The 19,445-nt window shown below is 46.5% G+C and overlaps 1 protein-coding gene across 5 annotated transcripts in view; it reads left to right on the top strand.

The window, feature by feature from the left end:
• Positions 1 to 621: 621 nt before the first annotated feature.
• The window catches only part of RRBP1 (ribosome binding protein 1), a 53,099-nt gene continuing 34,275 nt past the window's right edge, over positions 622 to 19,445 (top strand). For all 5 annotated transcript variants that reach the window (XM_056121503.1, XM_056121501.1, XM_056121500.1 and 2 more), the window contains exon 1: positions 622 to 872. The gene's annotated coding sequence lies outside the window, so the exon portion shown is untranslated. The remainder of the gene's footprint in view (positions 873 to 19,445) is intronic.

The raw sequence follows: 19,445 nt of genomic DNA, 5'->3' as shown, positions 1-19,445 counted from the left end.
ATTGTTTCTGGGGATGATTGCAATCTCTTTGAAGATAGGGACTGCCTTCTCCAAGCTGACCCCCAGGAGGCCGGCAGAACTTGTCCTCCTTGTCCTCACGTCTCTTGTTGGGGGTGGGGTGGGGGACGTGTATCAGCTGGGTTTAAATAAAGCATTTCTCCAGGCCGTTCGGGGCTGCTCAGGGTGCCACCCACCGCCACCTCCACCTGGAGGAGCCCGCGGCCGCAGGCCTCGCGCGGCCGGGATTCGAACCTTCCGCGGCCGGCCTGCGCGGAGCGGGCCCCGAGCGGGCCGAGGCGAGCTGCGCCGCGGGGCGAGTGGGCGGGGCCGGCTGGCGCCCCTCTCCCCCGTTTGGTTGGGCGTTCCGGCCCCGCCCCACCCCCGCGCAGGGCCGCTCGCCGCGCCGCGCGACCCCGCCCCTCTCCGGCCCCGCCCCCACGGGCCCTGCGGCTCCTCCCCTCTCCCATTGGCCAGGAGGAGACCCTCCTCCTCGTCCAATGGGCGCCGCCGCGACCCGGCCGCCTGCGCGCTGACTGGCCCGCGGCGCGCGGAGTGACGGGTCGCCGGCCAATCGGAGGGGACGCCTCGATGAATGGCTGGCCGGGTGGGGAAGGCTGGAGGCGGCGATCCCGGCGGAGGGGGCCGTTCGCCAGCTCCGAGGCAGAAAGTGCCACGACTCCACACGCGCGCACGCAGCCAGCGAGCGGCCGGAGCGGGCGGCGGACGGGGCGGGCGGCGTCGGGGTCGCGGCGCTTGCAGCTGCTCGGGCGGCTTCTCGTTGGAGGCTCGGCGGGTTCCTCCCTCCCGGTTCCGCGGTAGCGGCGGCTGCGGCTCCTGCCCTCCCGCTCTCCCTCCCGCGTCTCGGGCTGCAGGTAAGAAACTTGCCCGGGCCCTGCGGCGGCGGCGGCGGTGGCGGCGGCCGGGCCGTCGGGGCGCCGGGGCCGGGGCGGCCGCGCCGCGAGTGACACGTCTCCTTGGCCGCCCCTCCCCCGGCGGCGCCGCCCGCTGTCGCCGCGGCCCGGGACCGTCGGGGCCGGGCCGGGGCCCCGGGGGCGTGTGCGGGGCCGAGCCCCGTGCGGGGCCGTCGGCGGGGGGCGCCCCGCGCCGCCGACCCCCACGCCCCTCCCCGGCCGCGGCGGGCAGCGGCGGCCGCCGTGCGGCGCGACGTGGCAACCCCTCCCTCCGCCCCTCCCGGCCGGGCCGTCGGGCCGGCCGGCGCGCGCCGAAGTTGGGCGAAGAAAGTTGGCGGCGGGCGGGGCAGCCGCACCGCTGGCGGAGGAAGGGGTTAAGTTTCGGGCAGCGGCCGGATGACGTTGCCGGGCTGGAGTCCGGGCTGCGGGGCGCGGGGCGGTGGGGCGGGAGGCCCCGGAGGCCGGCGGGCTGGGGGCGGCTCTGAATGGGGGCCCGCGGGCCGCCCGCCCGCCGCCGCCGCGCGAGCCCGGACGGCCCCCCGACGGCGGGCGGCGGGCGGGGACCGGGGCGCCGCCGTGGCAACTTCCCGGAGTTGCGGGACCGGCTCCCTGCTCCCCCTGGCGGCGGGGCCGGGGCGCGGGTGCGCGGGGCCCGACGCGCCGGGGCTGCCCGGTGCGGGGCGCGGAGCTCGGGGCCCCGGTCTGGCCGCCCCGCCCGCGCCGCGATGAATGGGCCGGCGATGCCAGGCCGGGGCGGAAATGGGCACCTCCGGCCCGGCCGGCCAAGCGCGCTGGCACCCGGCCTGCGGCCGCCCGGCCACCCCCCACCGGCGCTCCGCACTTGAAGGGGGTGTCCGGAAAACTTCCGGCGCCCGTCTGCGGAGCCCCGGCCATAAACTGTACTCCGCGTGGGAGAGTGGCTGGGGAGTGGGGGTCAGAACTCCCGGCGCCGTGGAGAGCTGCCCGGCCCGGCTGCCCCACTGGCCGGGGTGGCCGTCTTCCCACCGGAAAAAAAAACAACAACTGCAGAGCACTTTTACTGGGGAGAAAATTTTCCAAGACCCAGCACCTACGAGCAGTCAACAAGTGCCCGCTGTTCCTGTTGAGATGAGTTTTCGGGGGCCTGCTGGCGTGCGCGGAAGGGAGAGCTGGCGCCTGGCTGCCTGCTGCTGCTGCTGCTTGCAGACACTGGCATGGCTCTTCAAAGTTCCAGGTCGGGATTCCACCCCCATGCCACGCGTAGAAACCCTTTGCGCAGGCTCCTTATTCTCCTGAACCCGGGTTTCCTTATCTGCAACCTGGAGATAGTACCACCCACTCACAGTAGGGTCCAGGCAGCCGCTGGACAAGTGCTGGAGAAAACTGGGACCTTGTGCAAACAGAAAGCGGTTTGGCAATAACTCCTGAGGTCAGAGGTCAGCAGAGACTGGGAAGAGCCAAGGAAATGAAACTTTGAAAGCTCTGAGTAGCTAACACCTCTGCTCCCTTTGCCCAGCATGCCAGAATCTAAAGAGTGGGGCACATCAGATAGGATTTTCCAGAATCGGGGGTGGGGGTGGGGACACGTAAAACCCTAAGAAGGGTCTCCATCTGAGGCTGCATATCCAGCTGCTGTCTTCTGTCCCGCATTCCCAGGAAGACAGCTGCTCGCTGGACACCAACTTTCTGCGGGCCAGAGCATCGATTCCTTTCCATCTTTTGCCTTTCTTAATGTTGTCTGTGTTCAGTTTTTGTAATGTCCCCTTCTCTAGCAGCACATGAATCTTGGTCATCTGTAGCATAATGCTGTGCTACTTGCTTGTTATGACGTCTTCACTCTTCTGTGAACTTTCTAAAGGTCAGCCCACTCTGGCCAGCCAGCCCATTTCCTTTCCAGAAAGATGCTTCCGGTCCTGAGGTCCTGGAGCTACTATATCCTTCTTTCCTGTCCAGGAGAAAAGGTGCAAATCTGACTGGCCTGCCAGAGTTTCTGGGTCCTTTGAGATCTGAAGAAGGACTGTATTGGGAAGGAGACAAGAAAAGGAGTTTCAGGGAGGTGAGGAGTAGAGGGCGTCCCATGGCAAGACACAGTGCTGTAACACAGTGCTGTTCATTCCCTTTCTTTTTCCAGTTAGGAATCAGACCGTGAACATCTCTAAAGATAATGCGTTAAAGTGGTTCATTGGTGCAGGAATATTTTTCAGTGATGGAAGAGTTTTAAATAAATCCTGAATCATTGAGTCACATTTGAGCAATTATGCTCTTTGCTGAAATGAGCCCTAAGTCAACAGGCTGCAGTAATTACACAGCATCAAGTTGTTTAAGTGGTTGAATGCAAATGATTTAATTGGAATATTGGTTTATTCTGTAGTAAGGGCACCTTTTTAAAGGTGTCACCCCAGTCTCTTCCCACTTGTTCCTTTATTCCTGAGAGTTTGAACCAAGAAGGGGAATCACCACAGTCAGGGAATCAACAGTTCTTTGAAGACATCTGATTTTTCTTGGCTAAAACCTTGATTTAGTAGAATTAAAAAAAAATCAGTCATGAACACAGAGACTGTACTATCCAGCGGTACAGCCTATATCTGAGATGCTTAAAGCCAGTCCCATAATCCCAAGTGTTGACTCAATGAGGTAAGACTACCATGCCTATTAAAATACTGTCATTATTTTTCTGTTTATCTCATTGAACATATGTAGCTGAACTCAGTTTGGTTTTTAAGGTTTACTGTTCAGAGTCAATTCCCCTAACTTTGACATGAATATAGGCCTTGCTACAGGGTAGTGAATTACAGCAAGATATAGCTATTGCGACCCCTGGTCTATAGAGTAGCAATGGTTGTTCCCATTTGAATTGATCAGACTTTGAAGGCCAGCAGGTCAGGTTGTGTTAGGCCAGTTTTTGTTACCCAGTAGCAGCCTCCTGGGCTGCTTCTGAGTGTTCACCTGCTGGGGCAGTAGGTACCTAAAGGGGCACTCAGCACTGGAAGATGGAAATTAAGAACTTCCGTTGGAACGGAAGTTGGGGAATCAGTTGAAAAAGTGGCAGTGCAGGAAGGCACATTACATTTTTTACGAAGCATGTCCTGTGTATGTGGTGGTTCTTCAAATGCTATACATATAAATAGGTAAGACCTAGTTCTTATCTAAAGAATTTGTCAAGATCTGTGTTGGTCAGGATCCTCAAGCACTTGGCTTGCATGCAGCTGATCCAGGTTCATTCCCTGGCACCACATATGATCCTGTGGAGCACTGCCTGGAGAGATCCTGGAGCACAGAGACAGGAGTAAGCCCTAAGCACTTCCAGGTGTTGCTCCAAAACCAAGAAAATAGAGAACAACAGACAAAACTCCAAAGATCTGTGTTGTCCTGCACTTGCTACGTGGAACTATTTAAACTTTTTCTTTCCAGAGCAAATAATAAAAATAAAACCCTTGTTACTTAACAGCACAATGAACAGCCACAGTTGAATGGTCACATCAAATCCTTGAGACCCTCTAGTGACATGGAAATGAAATATACCAGCTTCAATGTGGATGTAGTGATCTTTTGTTGAGAATTCCCAAATTTAAGAAACCTAGCCTTTAGTAGTGGGCCACAGCAAAACTTTGCCTGATAGCAAACATAGTGATTATTATCCTACATAAAAAAGCAAATTTCTGCTCTGGCGGGAGATACTGTACAATCTTCCAAGACAGTTAGCTACACAAAACTCTTTTGAAAAGACTGTCAGAACAAAAGACTTGTACTTGTGCTTTCATGATATTTAGCAGAATAAGATATATAAACCTACTTGAACTTTTAAAAAACAATTGAAATAAAATTTAAAATTCAAGTTTCTTAGTCACAGTATTAGAAATACTTTTAAGTGCTCCAGAACCATGTGTCGATCAGTGGAGCTTTGAGTGGGGATTTCTGTTGGACTGTACTGGTCTTTGGTAACTGGTATTCTCTGAATATCACGTCTTTCTGAAATATTTAGAAATATTAAGTTGAGGGGGCTGGAGCAATAGTACAGTGGGTAGGGCGTTTGCCTTGCACACAACCAACCTGGTTTCGACCCCTGGCATTCTGTATGGTCCCTTTAGCACTGCCAGGTGTAATTCCCAAGTAGAAAGCCAGAAGTAACCTCTGAACATCATCAGTGTGTCCCAAAAAAGCAAAAAAAAAAAAAAAAAAAAACCCTATAGTCGAAACAGTAAATTGATAGCATATCTTGCACTTCAATCTATTAAAGTAATTATGTTTGGAAAGCGTTTATTCCCAGCTCTTTGTGCACATTATAAATCACATATCTGGATATGGGGGTGTCTGGGTGTAAGGCAGGCATCATATAATGGCCCTGCCCTGGAGAGACTTTTACTTAGAGCTGATGACACGAAAAAGAACAAAATGGTCAGACATAGCAAACACGGGAACTAGGTATTGGGTGGAAAGCATATGGCTGGTAGGCAAAGTAAATATTTAATTCTAAGGAGAGTCTGAGCAGTGAAGGCCACATAGCATTATAGAACATTAAATCTGAAACTTTTTAAGAAGCTATCTTCTTTAGCAGACAAATTTTGTTGCGCCTCCTGAAGCAGGCAACCTGATTCCCATGTCTGGAAACCAGACACAGGGTGTTTTAAAAGCCCCAAGAATGACACTGCGAACCTCTCTAGCAGTGGGCAACAATGGCAGCTCATAAATTTTGGTCATTTCTGAGTTGGCTATTTTGGCCAACCTGCTTGTGTTCAGATAGCTGGCATTGTCATACTTGAGCAGCATAAGTTGTGACCTTGTTAGTCACTTGTTTGCTGGATACTGTGATGCTCCATGGAACTTTGGAAAGTTCACTGGAGAGTATTTGGGTAGGATTTTGGCCTTTATGGCGGTGCTTGTGTGGTCTTTGTGAATAGCCCACCTAAACTTAACAAAAAATCCATGATTGATAGGCAGCTTCTTTACTTTCTCGGGTCAGAGAGGAGGGCTGCTAAGAGTGTACCGGAAGTTATCAGCTATTTATAGTCACAATAAATACCCTCTGCTGACTCAAAAGTTGGAAGAAATGACTCTCTGAAGCCCCAACTTTAAATTCCATACGCTAATCCTGGTTGAGGTGTGAGCATACACAAGGTCAGCCTCAGACTGCCTTGAGACTGGTTCCCAGTTGGTGCCCTGCATGGCTTGAACTTGATCTGCCCATGAGACTTTCCTTGCCAGCGCCGCATTACAAACCATGTTTTTATTACACTCTAGATTTGGGAGTTCCTTTGGGGGAAAACTAGGATTTCTGGGTATACCAGGTCTGTTTTTTCACGGGGATACCAAGGACTGTGGTTGCCCTCTTTGGGTAGGGCCTGTACACCGGTTCTCACCCTAATCAATGTTAGATCCTTGATGGGCCCTGAGGACCTGTTCATCCAGTATCCGAAAGTGAGGAGTGTGGGTCTGTGTTCCCAGGTGACATGGATACTCAGTGTCTCCAGCTTAGTTACAGCCTGGTCTGTGGGAAAAGCCAGGGGTGTGGGTGGAGGTGGGGTGGGGATGAATTCCAGAAATAAGTGGTTTGACCTTGGACTTGACTTTTCTCCCTGAGGTTCAGTTTCCCCCTCATGTGAACTGAGAGAGCTCCATCTTTCAGGTTATAAACCCTTGTTTGTCCCAAGCACCTGGACCCTTTTGCTTGGATCCTGTACACTAGCAAATCCCATCAGCTTACACTTCACAGTAGAGCCAGAATTAACCCATTCTTACAGATGTGGTGCCTTCCTGGTCCAGACCTGACCCCTAAGCGCCCAAAATGGGTATTTTCCTGGCTTAGTACACTAACTCCAGAATGGGTTCTTGTGCCCTAAATTCTTTCCAGTGTGTTCCTGGAGCAGATCCTGTGACTCCTTCAAGAAGCTCCATGGCCAGAATCATTATAGTGCTCCATGGTCTCTGCTCTCCTTTGGGCTTCACTCCCACTGCACATGGGCCTCCCCTCTTTCTCAGAGACATTTCTGCTGGAGGACCTTTACCTGTGATACTGGCTTTTTATGGGGTATTTCTTACTAGTGACCACCATGGTTTGCTTCTCCAGCATCTTCAGATCTGTGAAGTGTTTGCTCCCTGACTGCTGAGTGTGGAGTGCCTGCGACTGCCCCTGATGCACCCCTCCCCCGGCTCCTGGTCCTTGTGCCACCTCTTTGCATGCCTCTCTCTTCATCACACTGCCTGCCATGCTGCGGGGCGAATGACTTTGGTGTCTCTGTCACTGGGTCACGTGCTCTGCTAGTGGAGGCATGTGTCTGGTTGGTTTGCCCCAAGTGTTCCTCATGTCCAGAGCAGAGGTTGGCTTGATGGCTGGTCTGTTTTTGCTGAAGCACAGGAGATGATTTTCTGGTGCTTGTGTTCTAGGACTATTTTCTTACTTAGCTGTAACCAATCTGGATTCCTAGGATTTCTGTTGTCAACACACAAAAACATATTCCAGAGGCCAGAGTCATAATACTTCAGGTAGGGCACTTGACTTGACTGACTGGGGTTCGATCCCTGGCACTCCATATTCCTCCAAGCCCTGCCAGGAGTGCTCTGTCCAGTTGGGAAAAGAACAGCCATGACAGTGAAGGGGTACTGTCAGTGCAGACTGCCATAGCTCTGCCAGCAGAGGCCAGGGTTTGAGTGCCCTGGATGCATGGGTATTGGGCTCTCCGGGGCTGGGGCTGCCCATCTCAGAGCTGTCTCCAGAGACATCATCTGGATATACCTCATCATGCCTGGCTCCTTCCTGGATTTTTCACTGGTTCTGGAGCCAGTTGGCAGGTGGTGAGCAACTTTCATTTCCCTTGTAGAGCCAATGCACCTAAGTTAGATGGGGCTTGCAGAATAATTGGCAATTGGTGGTGACACTCAGGCAACAACATGTTATTTTTGGTTGCATAGTGTGCCTGCTCCTTCTGAAAAGAAGTGGATTTTTTTATCTAGGAAGCAAGCGTGTGCCTTGATGGTAGGTAGGAGGGAAATTCTTTTGCTTAGGGTAGGCATTCCATTCTCTTTTAGTCAGACTTGGTCAAACTGAGGAGGGAGAGGAGTTGATAAGATTAGCTTCCTGAGGTGATTTTCTTTGTGTTCAGAGGACTTGCACCGGGAAGTCAGGGGAGGTGGAGGGAGATGGAGGCAGCTAAAGGGCTGGTTAAAGGCCTTGGCAGGCCAGTCCTTTCCTTTGTTTTCCCCCACTCCCTACCTGTGCTTTTACAGAGCCCTGGAAAGGAAGTCCTAGATTCATAGTCCCTTCTGGCGGGTAGCCGGCCAGGGAGGGTGCTGAGCCCTTCTTCTGGCTTCACACCCAGGTGATGGGGCTTTTTGAACTTCTCATTCAATGCTTAAAATGTGCAACTTCATTGTATCAAAAACCCATTTTCTTGTCAATTAAGACTTCTTCTGAATAGAAATTAGATGTAGATTTATTTTCGTTGAATACAATTTTATTTCTTTGTCAGTTCTAGATGCCTATAGTAGTAAGAAAAACATTTTTTTCTCCCAGAATTTCATTACAATCACAGTGATTGTGAAGGAAGAAGGAGCCAGTGCTGACAAATAAGTGCACTATTGATCTAGAGAGAGAGAGAGAGCTCCGTGTGCTGAGTGCATGCTTTACACACAGGAGGCCTGGGTTGGATCCCTGGCACCACATGGTAGCCTGAGCACAGAGCCAGGAGTAGTCCTTGAACACTACCAAAACAAAACCAAAGCAGAATAGTTAAATTATTGACAACCCTAGTCAAGAATATATGTGTTTAGGGACATTTTAAAGTCCCCCTTTAACTATGACTGCAAATCCCAGCTACTTCTTTTTTCTTCTCGAGACATTATCCCTATTAAGTTGGGCGCTCCTAAGTAGTGTTCTGTGCAGCTTTTAAAAATGAATGAGGAAGCGAGCAGTGGATGTGGCCTCAGATGCCGAGGGTCAGGAGGCTGGAGGCTGCTCTGGCCCCAGTCAACTCCCTCTCCTTGGTGGGGGCAACAGCTCATGGACGAAAGGTCTGGGAGAGGGCAGGAGTGAAAGGGCTAGGACCAACTCTCTAGGCATTAAGAGCAGTGAGACTGTTTTCCCTCTCAAAGTTGGCATGCATGTATTTTTGACTCTTTGCAAAAGAACTTAAATCTACAGAAAATTGCATTCAGGAGTTTAGTCAGTGAACTTCCTCAAACCTACTAATGTCTGAAAGGAACAGCTCAAGAAGGAGATAACTTCTCTCCCTCTCCCAGCCCCCAGCTCCTGGTGTGATGACTCCGATTGCAGCCTGTTCCCAGGGGACCAGTGACTCTCATTCATACTACATACTTGGAACTGTCAGTGGGATCAGATGCATAGGCCCTTGGTTCTCGCATTCAGTCTTATGTGGGTGTGATTCTTCAATGCCGTTGGGCTAATTCCTTCTTAGTCTTGTCTAGTTCTTGAACATGTACTCATCACAAATATATATCACAGATCATCCATTTTACTCTGCGCAGGTACTTGGATAGTTTCTAATTTGGGCTTTCATTATCATTGAAATTACACTATATAAGATATATTATATCTTGCTCCTGACTTGGGTGTGACCATTTGCCACATTTTCATTGGAACCTGTTCCTAGAAATGGGATTTCAGAGACCTGCGGGAGACAGCTTTCAAAGAAGGGAGTGGCAGCATATTAGACACAATTGCAGAGACTAGATGAATTGGAAGATAGAACAGGAAAAAAAGTACAGATTCAGCCAAATGGGTGAATTTGCAAGATCAAATTTGTAAATTAAGACTCAAGACTTGATTTTTAGAGTGTGGCTAATTAGTTTTTTTTTTTGAGTAAGTTCATATCTACAGAATTTTATAGACCGGGTGAGATATCCATCCCCAAATAAAGTAACTGTAAAAGCCCACATGTGGAAAGTGTAGTGATTCAGCATCCAAAAGAAAAAAAAAATCAAGAGTGAGAGAAATGAAGACAACTTTTAGGACCAGTAAAAACCAAGATAGTTAATTAACTTCTGACAGATATTCACTAAAGGCAATTCTCTAGGATGTTCTTGGAGAGAAAGTAAAGTCAAATGGAAAGAGATACACAGACCACAAACCACAGAGAATAAAGAAAGAAGCAATTTGGGCATCTCTGAACAAATGCAAAAGAATGTTTTTCAGTGAAGAAGAGAGGTGAAAAAGATTAAGCACATCACAATAGTGTTATCTGCAGTAAAGGGACCATGAAATTAGTGGAGTGGATGAAGTTGTGGGTTTTATTATTCTCTCCCTCTTTCCTTGGTGGGCAGTGATGATGTTGCTTTGGCGGATGGCGCCCATACTTTGCTGTGACCTCCTCGTCCTGAGCCATGGTGCTCCCTGCAGGGCTTGCACTTGTGGCCTTAGTGCTCACTGAGCTTTGCACTCTTTTGATTTCGGGGCTTGCACCATGCTTACTGCGACTCCCCCTCTTCATTTGAGGCACATAAATTAACGGCCATGGTTCTCACATTTGTGCTTGCCAGAAGTCATACTTTCTGGCTTTGACCTTTGCATTTCTTATGACTCCTGGTGCTTGTTGGAGAATGGGGGTGGGGGAGGGGGTCACATCCCTTTGTTCAGTTCTCACACCACACTCAGCTGTGTTGAAACCAGAAGTTCTGTGCATTGGTTGGGGGTGGGGGGGGACGCGGGGTGAGGTGGGGGGTGCACAGACAATGGGCTCTCAGGCACAAGAAGTGAAGCTGCCTGGTTCACTGGGTGTCTGGAACCCTGGGGATTTGAACTCATGATCATTCCCTTGCCTGAGCTGTTGACTCAGTAGTTCTTTTTAAGGAACCTTGTGACCCCTGCATATTTTTGTTCTTAAAAAGTGATTGCTAAGGGATGGACGCAGTGTGTCCTCTCATTGTAGAGGGAGGATTGGAACACTTGGAAAATAAACATCCAAAAATGAGGGCAAGGGGGAGAGCAAAAGAATCCCTGTGCAGGTGGGAAAAAACACAAAGTAAGATTTAAATTAAAGTTCAGATATATCAGTATTCATGTTACAGGTATGTTGGCTCAGTTGAAACATCAAGATGACACACCCAATTTTAAATATTCAACTCTGTTGCTATTTACAACTTTCAGCTGAAGAGACAGTGAAAGTAAAAATTAGGACTCTGGTCTGTGACTATAAATAAAAACACTCAACCAGTTGATATGTATATGACTTCAAAGTTTTCAAATGGCCATATCTGCAACCTTTTTTAAAATTTTCTTTAATGAGTTAGTTCAAATATTTGATTACATTTAATATTCAAACACCAATCCCTACCCATTCTCCATAATACCTGCAATCTTAAAAGCAACAAATATCAAACTGAAATTACATGGAGCTGCTATTATAACCCCAACTTGATTAATTCAGAAATATTAATTGAAAGGAAAATAGAAAACCCTCTTATGTTAGAAATTAAATTAAGGAGCTGGAGTGATAGTACAGCAGGTAGGGCATTTGCCTTGCACTGCCAGGAGTAATTCCTGGGTGCAGAGCCAGGAGTAACCTCTGTGCATTGCCGGTGTGACCCAAAAAGCCAAAAAAAAAAAAGAATTAAATACGATTCTCGTAGCTACTTATAGACCCCCTCCCCCAAAGGAAAATGAAAAAAAAACATTTTGAATGGTAAAATTATACACTAAAACTTGAGATACAACTGTTGTTTAGGGGATGAGTTTATAACTTCATTAAAATAGAAGGAAAGATGGAAATTAGTTAGCAAGTAAACATCGGTCTCCAAATGTAACAGAAGCAAAAATAAATTTAAACCAATCAGGAAGAAGTAACAATGATAAGGAATTCATGAAACAGATAATAAAGTTGAGCAAATCCAAACTTTTTAACAAAAGATGATGAGTATTGATGAGCAGCAAGCAAAATTGATTAAAAAAAAAGGGCACAGATAACCCTCATCAATAGCATACAATGGAATTTCTTTATAGGTTTGTATATGTTGAAAAGAGAACTGGTTACTGTGAACTATTTGTGCAAAATAGCACAGTGTTATAAGTGTTGATTAAATCTATGTGAAGATTCAGACAGGTATAATACCCTATATCATATGACTTTGATTTTTATGTCTTGTCGGTAATTTTGCAGAAACATAAATAAATTTCTAGAGAAATTTGCTATTGAATTTTTCAATAGCAAATCAAGGAAAAAAAAAACCAAGAAGCTAATAAAAGAATATTTACAGGGGTGGGGGTAAGCAAATGCAGTGTGTGTGTGTGTGTGTGTGTGTGTGTGTGTGTGTTCCTGATTTTGGTTTCTGGCACCGGCACCTTATTGCTCTGTACCTGCACATTGCTGTGTAGCCCTGGTAGCAGTTAGGCAAGAAAAAGATATCAAGGGCATCCACATAGGAAAGGAAGAGGTCACTATTTGTGGGTGACATACTAAGAAAATTCTAAAGACTACAAAAAAAGTACCTATAAACAATAGGTTTGTATAGTAAAGTGGCAGGCTCCAAAATCAAAAGTCCATGGCTTTCCAATATACAAATAATGAAAGAGAAGAAAGAGATATTAAGAACACAATTTTGTTCACAATAGTGCCTCAGAAAATCAAGTACCTCGGAATCAGCTTAACTAAAGAGGTGAAGCACCTAAACAAAGAAAGTTACAAAACACTACTTCAAGAAGTAAAAGAGGACACTAAGAAATGGAGACACATCCCATGCTCATGGATCGGGAGGATGAACATTGTCAAAACGGAAATACTCCCCAAAGCATTATATGGATTCAGTGTGGTTCCCTATAAAGATACCCATGTCGTTCTTCAAAGAAATAGACAAAACACTCCTGAAATTCATATGGAACAATAAACCGCCCACGAGTAGCTTTATAAAGCAATTTGTGGGAAAAAGAAGAGGGGTGGCATTACATTCCCCAACTTCTAACTACTACAAAGCAGTAGTAATTAAATCAGTATGGTATTGGAATAGAAACAGACCCACAGACCAATGGAACAGAGTTGAATATTCTGTCACAGACTCTCAAGATCACTTAATCTTTGATAAAGGAGCAAGAAATGTGAAATGGAGCAATGAAACCCTCTTCAACAAGTGGTGCTGGACAGTTACATGCAAAAGAATGAGCTAAGACCTCTGTCTAATGCCAAGCACAAAAGTCAGATCAAAATGGATTAAAGACCTTAATATCAGACCTAAATCCATAAGGTACATGGAGGAAAGTGTATGCAGAACCCCCCATAATATTTGAAGCTCAAGGCATTTTTAAGGATGAAACACCGTTGACCAAACAAGTGGAAACAAACAAATGGGACTACATTAAACTCGGAAGCTTTGCACCTCAAAAGAAACAGTGACCAGAATACAGAGAGTGCCCACTGAATGGGAAAAATTATTTACCCAAATATCCATTGGATAAGGCATATACAAACATTACTGTACAAGAAGAACCCTTCAATCCCATCAAAAACTGGGGAGAACAGAAACTTCCTCAAAAAAGAAATGCAAGTGGCCAAAAGGCACATGAAAAAAATGCTCTACATCACTAATCATCAGAGAGATGTAAATCAAAACAACAATGAGATAACCTCACAATACAGAGACTGGCACACATCAAAAAGAACAAGAACAGTGATGGCGCAGATGTGGGGAGAATGGAACTCTCTTTCAGTGTTGGTGGGAATGCCAACTGTTCCAGACTTCCTGGAAAGCGGGCATTCCTCAACAAAATTGGAAATTGAGCTTCCATATGACCCAGCAATATCACTTCTGAGAATATATATTCCGGGGGTGCAAAAAAGGCATAGTAAAAATGACATCTGCACCTGTACATTCATTGCAGCACTGTTCACAGTAGCTAGAATCTAGAAACAACCCAAGTGCCCGAGAACAGATGACTGGTTAAAGAAACTTTAGTACATCTACACAATGGAATGCTGTACAGCTGTTAGGAAAGCTGTACACTGTAGCACTGTCCTCCCGTTGTTTGCTCCAGCAGGCCCAGTAACGTCTACATTGTGAGACTTGTTACTGTGTTTGGCATAGCAAATATGTTACGGGTAGTTTGCCAGGCTTTGCCGTGTGGGTGAGATGGTAGCTTGCCGGGCTGTCTGAGAGGGGTGGAGAAATCGAACCCGGGTCAGCTGCATGCAAGGCAATTGCCCTACTGGCCGTGCTATCGCTCCATCCCAATAATAATAATATAATAATAATAATAATAATAATAATAAAGCTTCTTTATCCCGTATGTGAATCTAGATCCAAAAACCAAAGTATTGTCCTTGACTGCTGGTTTCTCTGAAGGCTTATTAGAAACAAAGATGAAACATTTCTTTGGAGGCAAGCCCAACACTCAACTCAAACAGGCTTGTCACATAGAAAGTCCCACCAAAGATAAGATACTAGCTATGGTTAAAGGAATAGGAAAACTATTAATTGGGGGGGGGGGTAATCCAAAGAACACCAGGTTATTGTGGTAGAAGAATACCAGGAGAAAACCCAGGAGAACTCAGAAGGCCTGATGAGGGTGCTTGTTCCATTCAGCCGAAGAGACAGTGGAGTCTGTGTGTGTTTCTCCAAATAGCTAGCATCTGTGTGAGTTCTACTTAGGACTTATGCCACAGAGAAGCAGGGGCTGGAATATCTTCACAGGACTAAACTCAGTTGATTTTCAGGACCCCTAGGAAAGTGGGACTCCTCTAACTCAGAGAAAACAGTGACTGATAAAAATACATACCAAAAATATTTTGACATTTTTAAAACTTTAAAGGTGTATCTTAAAAGTAATGATTTTAAAGGTATTATAAATAACAATTTCTTTATAGTAATGATGTTTTTTTAAAGGTATTATAAAGAAATAGCAATTTGTCTATAGCATATTTTTCATTCCAATAGTCCCACCCACCACCTCCCTCCCCAAAGGAAAAAAATCAAAAGACAAATCATATAACATCTTCAGCATGGTCGAAGAGAACAGCCACCTTTTGTGGCTCCAGACTTTATCACTCCATTCATAAAGAGTGAATTTTGTTTTCTCAAGGCGCTAAGGTTCTGACTAAAGTGATAAGAAGTAGTCGTTGCTAAAAGAGCTCGTCACGGGTGTGCTGTGGTATGCGTTTGAGTCATTTGAACATCAGCTCTCTGGAGAAAAAAACGTAATGCATATTCTGGATTATGTGTATAGGGTAGGACTGAGAGGTGCCCTAAAGTGAAAAAGGGATCGAATAAGATAAAGGGCACCTCCACAGTTAGTGCTTATAATGTTAGGGAAGTAACATTGGTGAAGTATGTAAGAGAAGTGTAGTATTGAAAACGCACGCGCGCACACACACACACACACACACACACACACACACACACACATTTTTAAAGGGTGCTCGCACACAGAAGAAATAGAATGTCTAAGTTCCAAATAAAGTAAAAGTTGAATAGTCCAATCAGATGCATGAGAGAGAGAAAGAGAGAGAGAGAGAGAGAGAGAGAGAGAGAGAGAGAGAGAGAGAGAGAGAGCAAGAACAAGCGCAAAGAGCAAAGAAAAGTGGTATGAGTAGGAACCGTAAGGATCTGATAATAATGGAAATCACAATAAATGTTGAAATAAATCTTCCAGTTAAAAAGACAATTGTTACACTTGTCTTAAAAAACAACCATTCAGCCCCTTTCTGTTATTTTTACTTTATTCGAAATATATGGACATAGGAAAACTGAAAGTTATGAAAATTCAAAAAATTGTCGACCAACTTTAGTCTCCCACAAATTGGTATAATTTGTTTTTTGGTGTTCTTAGTGTGGGGGTGAGGGAGCTTCTGAACTACTGCTCATGATGCCTGGGGACCACTTCTTGCCCAGCAGCTATGGGAGTGAGGGTGCAATACTACTAGGACCTGTGGTACTGGAGGAAACCTGGATAGAACTGAGGGATCTCCTTCAGGGCTGTTCCCTGCAGTGCTAGGCAGCCATGGGGACTGGGCATCATCCAGGGTTGACTGCATATAAGGCATGGATGGATCTTAACCTTTCCAGCCCCTATTACAATTTTTCAAAGAATCAGACAAATTAGGTGTAATGGAAAGTATATTAGCAGTAAAGACTGTTATCAGGCATGTTTAATAGTTCTGATGCATGTTATCTGATAAGAGGACCTCCCCAAAAAGCATAAATTGAAGCCTGAAGAGATAGTACAGTGGTCGGTGCCTGCCTTGCATGCAGCATACCTGGGTTCAATCCCTGGAACCACATATGGTACTTGTAAGCACAGGGTCAGGAGTAACCCCTGAGCACTGCCAGGTTTGGCCCCAGAACAAAACCAAAATGGAAAAAAAAAAAGGAAGATATATTGAGATTCTCAAGAGAAATTGGTATGTCCTTGCTCATGGTGGGAAGATATTAAAACTCTAAATAGCCTTTCAGTTAAGAAGATAAAAAATGAGTGAGTGTTTTTCCTGGAAGAAAATTACTGAACTCAAGCGAAGGATACATGTAAGACCCTTCACCCTATAGAGCATGACACATATATTTATAAAAATTGACCACAATCTGGCAAAACTCACTAAGTAGAATCTGAATCAGTGTTTTTTGCAACCATCAACTGAACCTATTGTAGTCTTTAGTGTTTTGGGGTGGAAGACTTTAAAAAACTTTTTGGTCACCCAGATAATACGTTTGTATCATGTATTAGTATTGTATCATGAAAGTTTTATTGTTTGTCTATTTTTATATGTATTTGTTAGCACATACACATAGATATGTATGTGTGTTATCTGGATCACATAAAAATAATTTTTTCTGGATCATAGGCATCTGGGCCTGAGCGATAGCATGGCAGGTAGGACGTTTGCCTTGCACGCAGCTGACCAGGTTTGTATTCCTCCGCCCCTCTCAGAGAACCCGGCAAGCTACCGAGAGAGAGTATCTTGCCCGCACAGTAGAGCCTGGCAAGCTCCCTGTGGCATATTTGATATGCCAAAAACAGTAACAAGTCTCACAATGGAGACGTTACTGGTGCCCGCTTGAGCAAATCGATGAACAACAGGAGGACAGTGCTACGGTGCATAGGTGTCTGAAGGAGTCTGAAAGCTTTGTCCTCATCACACAGAAGAGATTCTCATTACTGAGCTTTTGTGACTTCCTGATAATAGCTCAAAGCCCCTTGTGTCAGAAAAGTCAGAGACACTGCCCCCTCACAAGTGAGAGATCAACTTTTGGCCCCACATTGCCTCCCCAAGCATTTCTGGGGAGGAGTCAGGTACCAGGCCCAGGTAAGACCTCATCCATGCCTACAGCGCTAAGCAAGTGTCTCCAGAGATGGCTGAGCTCCCTGAGCACGGCTAAAAGAGAAACCATAGCCTTGAGCACCTCCATGGGAAGGGACAGAGCGGGGAGAGAGGGGGAGGGAGGACCGAGGGGAAGAGGGGAGAGGAGGGAAGGAGGGAGGGAGAGAGCGCGAGCGAGTATGCGCTAGCTTCTAGAAGCAAACATTGTAAAAACTATCTGCAAAATACAAAAATACCAAACATACTGTATTCATTGGTGAGTAGCCCCATAGTAGCATGTCAGTTCTTGCTGTCCATGTTCAGCTGTAACCTCAACAATACAAATCTGAATAGGACTTTTGAGGAGAATGCGTAGACTGGAAATGTGATATTAACCCAGGCTGTAGGTGAGGACTCTGGTGGAACTAAGTGCAGTCTCCAAGCAACTGACCCCTAGATATTTCAAACTGGATGGGACAGAGGTTGCCGTGAGTCTGATGGGGGGTGGTGTGGATGAGGGGACTAGGGGCACACTAACTTGAGATAGCACCCACCAAGTAGTGCTGTGGAATTCAAGGGATGGAGAAAATTTGTTTGAGCACTGTTTCTGGTTGTCTGTCAAAGTAAATCCCTGGTGATCAGCAATTCTGAACAGCATTACTGAGGTTTTCAGAAGAAAGTTACTTCTACTGGGGAGTAAAGTGCTATCACTTGGCTGTCTCTGTCCCAGTGATCAGAACCTAAGGGACAGGAGGTCAGAGGTGTTAGGGTGATTTTTTTCACTCTATCAGCCATTTTGTTCCCTTTAACGTTAGGCCTAAAGGGATGTATTGCTTCTAACCAATGTGAATCGGTAATTCTTTGAATTTAAGAATATAATAATTTTCTTTTTTGTTTTTAAACAAAAAATGGCAACATTCTTTTATAACTGCAGAGTAGCTCTTCAGCAAGGAATGATTAAAAAAAAAAGGCAAATGTGAGTAAATAGGATTTCACTGTGGTTAATGGTTGATGCTCAGAAAGCACTGTAAATTGGCTAAAAGAGACTTGAGCACCTCCAAATAACCAGTGATTAATATCCAGAATACATAAAGGACCTGTCAGACAGGAGAAGGCAGCAGCCCATTAGGAAAATGGGAGGAGGCTGTGGGCAGGTAACACAGGCAAGAACTCAAAAGGGCCTCCAGCCCAGAAGATGCAGTGTCATCTCTCTTATTGGTCCCATGTTTGATTGCAGTAGGACATGTGGACAGAGATATGAGGGAGGAAGGCTTTTTGCAACATTGCCTATTTGGGGAGCTGTTTGGCAGCACTCGCAATAGAGCCGTGTCCCAGGTACCCAGGTCTGTTTGTGGGTCCAGCCTAGAAAGCCCACACATGGGCACAGGAGGCATTTTTCTACTACAGTGTTGTATGTGTGAAGACCATAGCACTGCACAGTAGCACTGTCCTCCCGTTGTTCATCGATTTGCTCCAGCGGGCCCAGTAACATCTCCATTGTGAGACTTGTTGTTACTGTGTTTGGCATATCGAATACATCACGGGTAGCTTACCAGGCTTTGCCGTGCGGGTGAGATACTCTCAGTAGCTTGCTGGCTCTCTGAGAGGGGCGGAGGAATCAAACCTGGCTCGGCCTGGCCGGCGGCTTTCAAGCAAACGCCCTACTGGCTGTGCTATCGCTCCAGCCTGTGAAGACCATAGCAATTTAAATATATAGGTGTGTGGATGCATTTCCACTTATGGTTTGATTAAATATAGAGAAGTCAAGTGAGCTAAGCGATGTATGTTAAATAAGAATGATTCTCCAAAGTAATACCTACCATGATGCCAGTTATAGAGCACCAGCAGTCACAGCCATGCTGTAGTTGGTGGGGACACGTTTGTGATGTAAACAAACATGGAAGTGCTGAGTGACACATTGGCAGGTATTGGCTCTATGCAAGGAGATAAGAGGTGCGTGTGTGTGTGTGTGTGTGTGTGTGTGTGTGTGTGTGTGTGTAAGGTCAATGGGTGGTCACATGGTTTTCTTAAATATATGAATTATTCAAGAGACAATGACCTTGATGCAACTGTCTTCTGGGTCTATGTTTCAATGTCTTATGAGGGGAGATTCCCTTGCAGTGCTCAGGGGGCCCTCTTGTCTGCCAATAGGGCCTGATAGATCAATAATGGAGCCCAGGACATGGTGCTGGTCCTCCTGAGGCCTAGTGGTGCTCCGGAGACCGTGCAGTGCTGGAGGTTGAACTCAGGGCCTTGGCATGCAGGACTTGCATTCCGGGCCTTGAGCTCTCTGCACAATCACTCATTTCTTTTTGATTTAATTTCTTAC

The sequence above is a fragment of the Sorex fumeus genome, unplaced genomic scaffold (genome assembly GCF_029834395.1).
Source record: "Sorex fumeus unplaced genomic scaffold, SorFum_2.1 ptg000044l, whole genome shotgun sequence".
Lineage (NCBI taxonomy): Eukaryota > Metazoa > Chordata > Mammalia > Eulipotyphla > Soricidae > Sorex > Sorex fumeus.
Note: the sequence above shows the minus strand (reverse complement) of the source record. Positions and strands in the feature narration are given on the sequence as shown.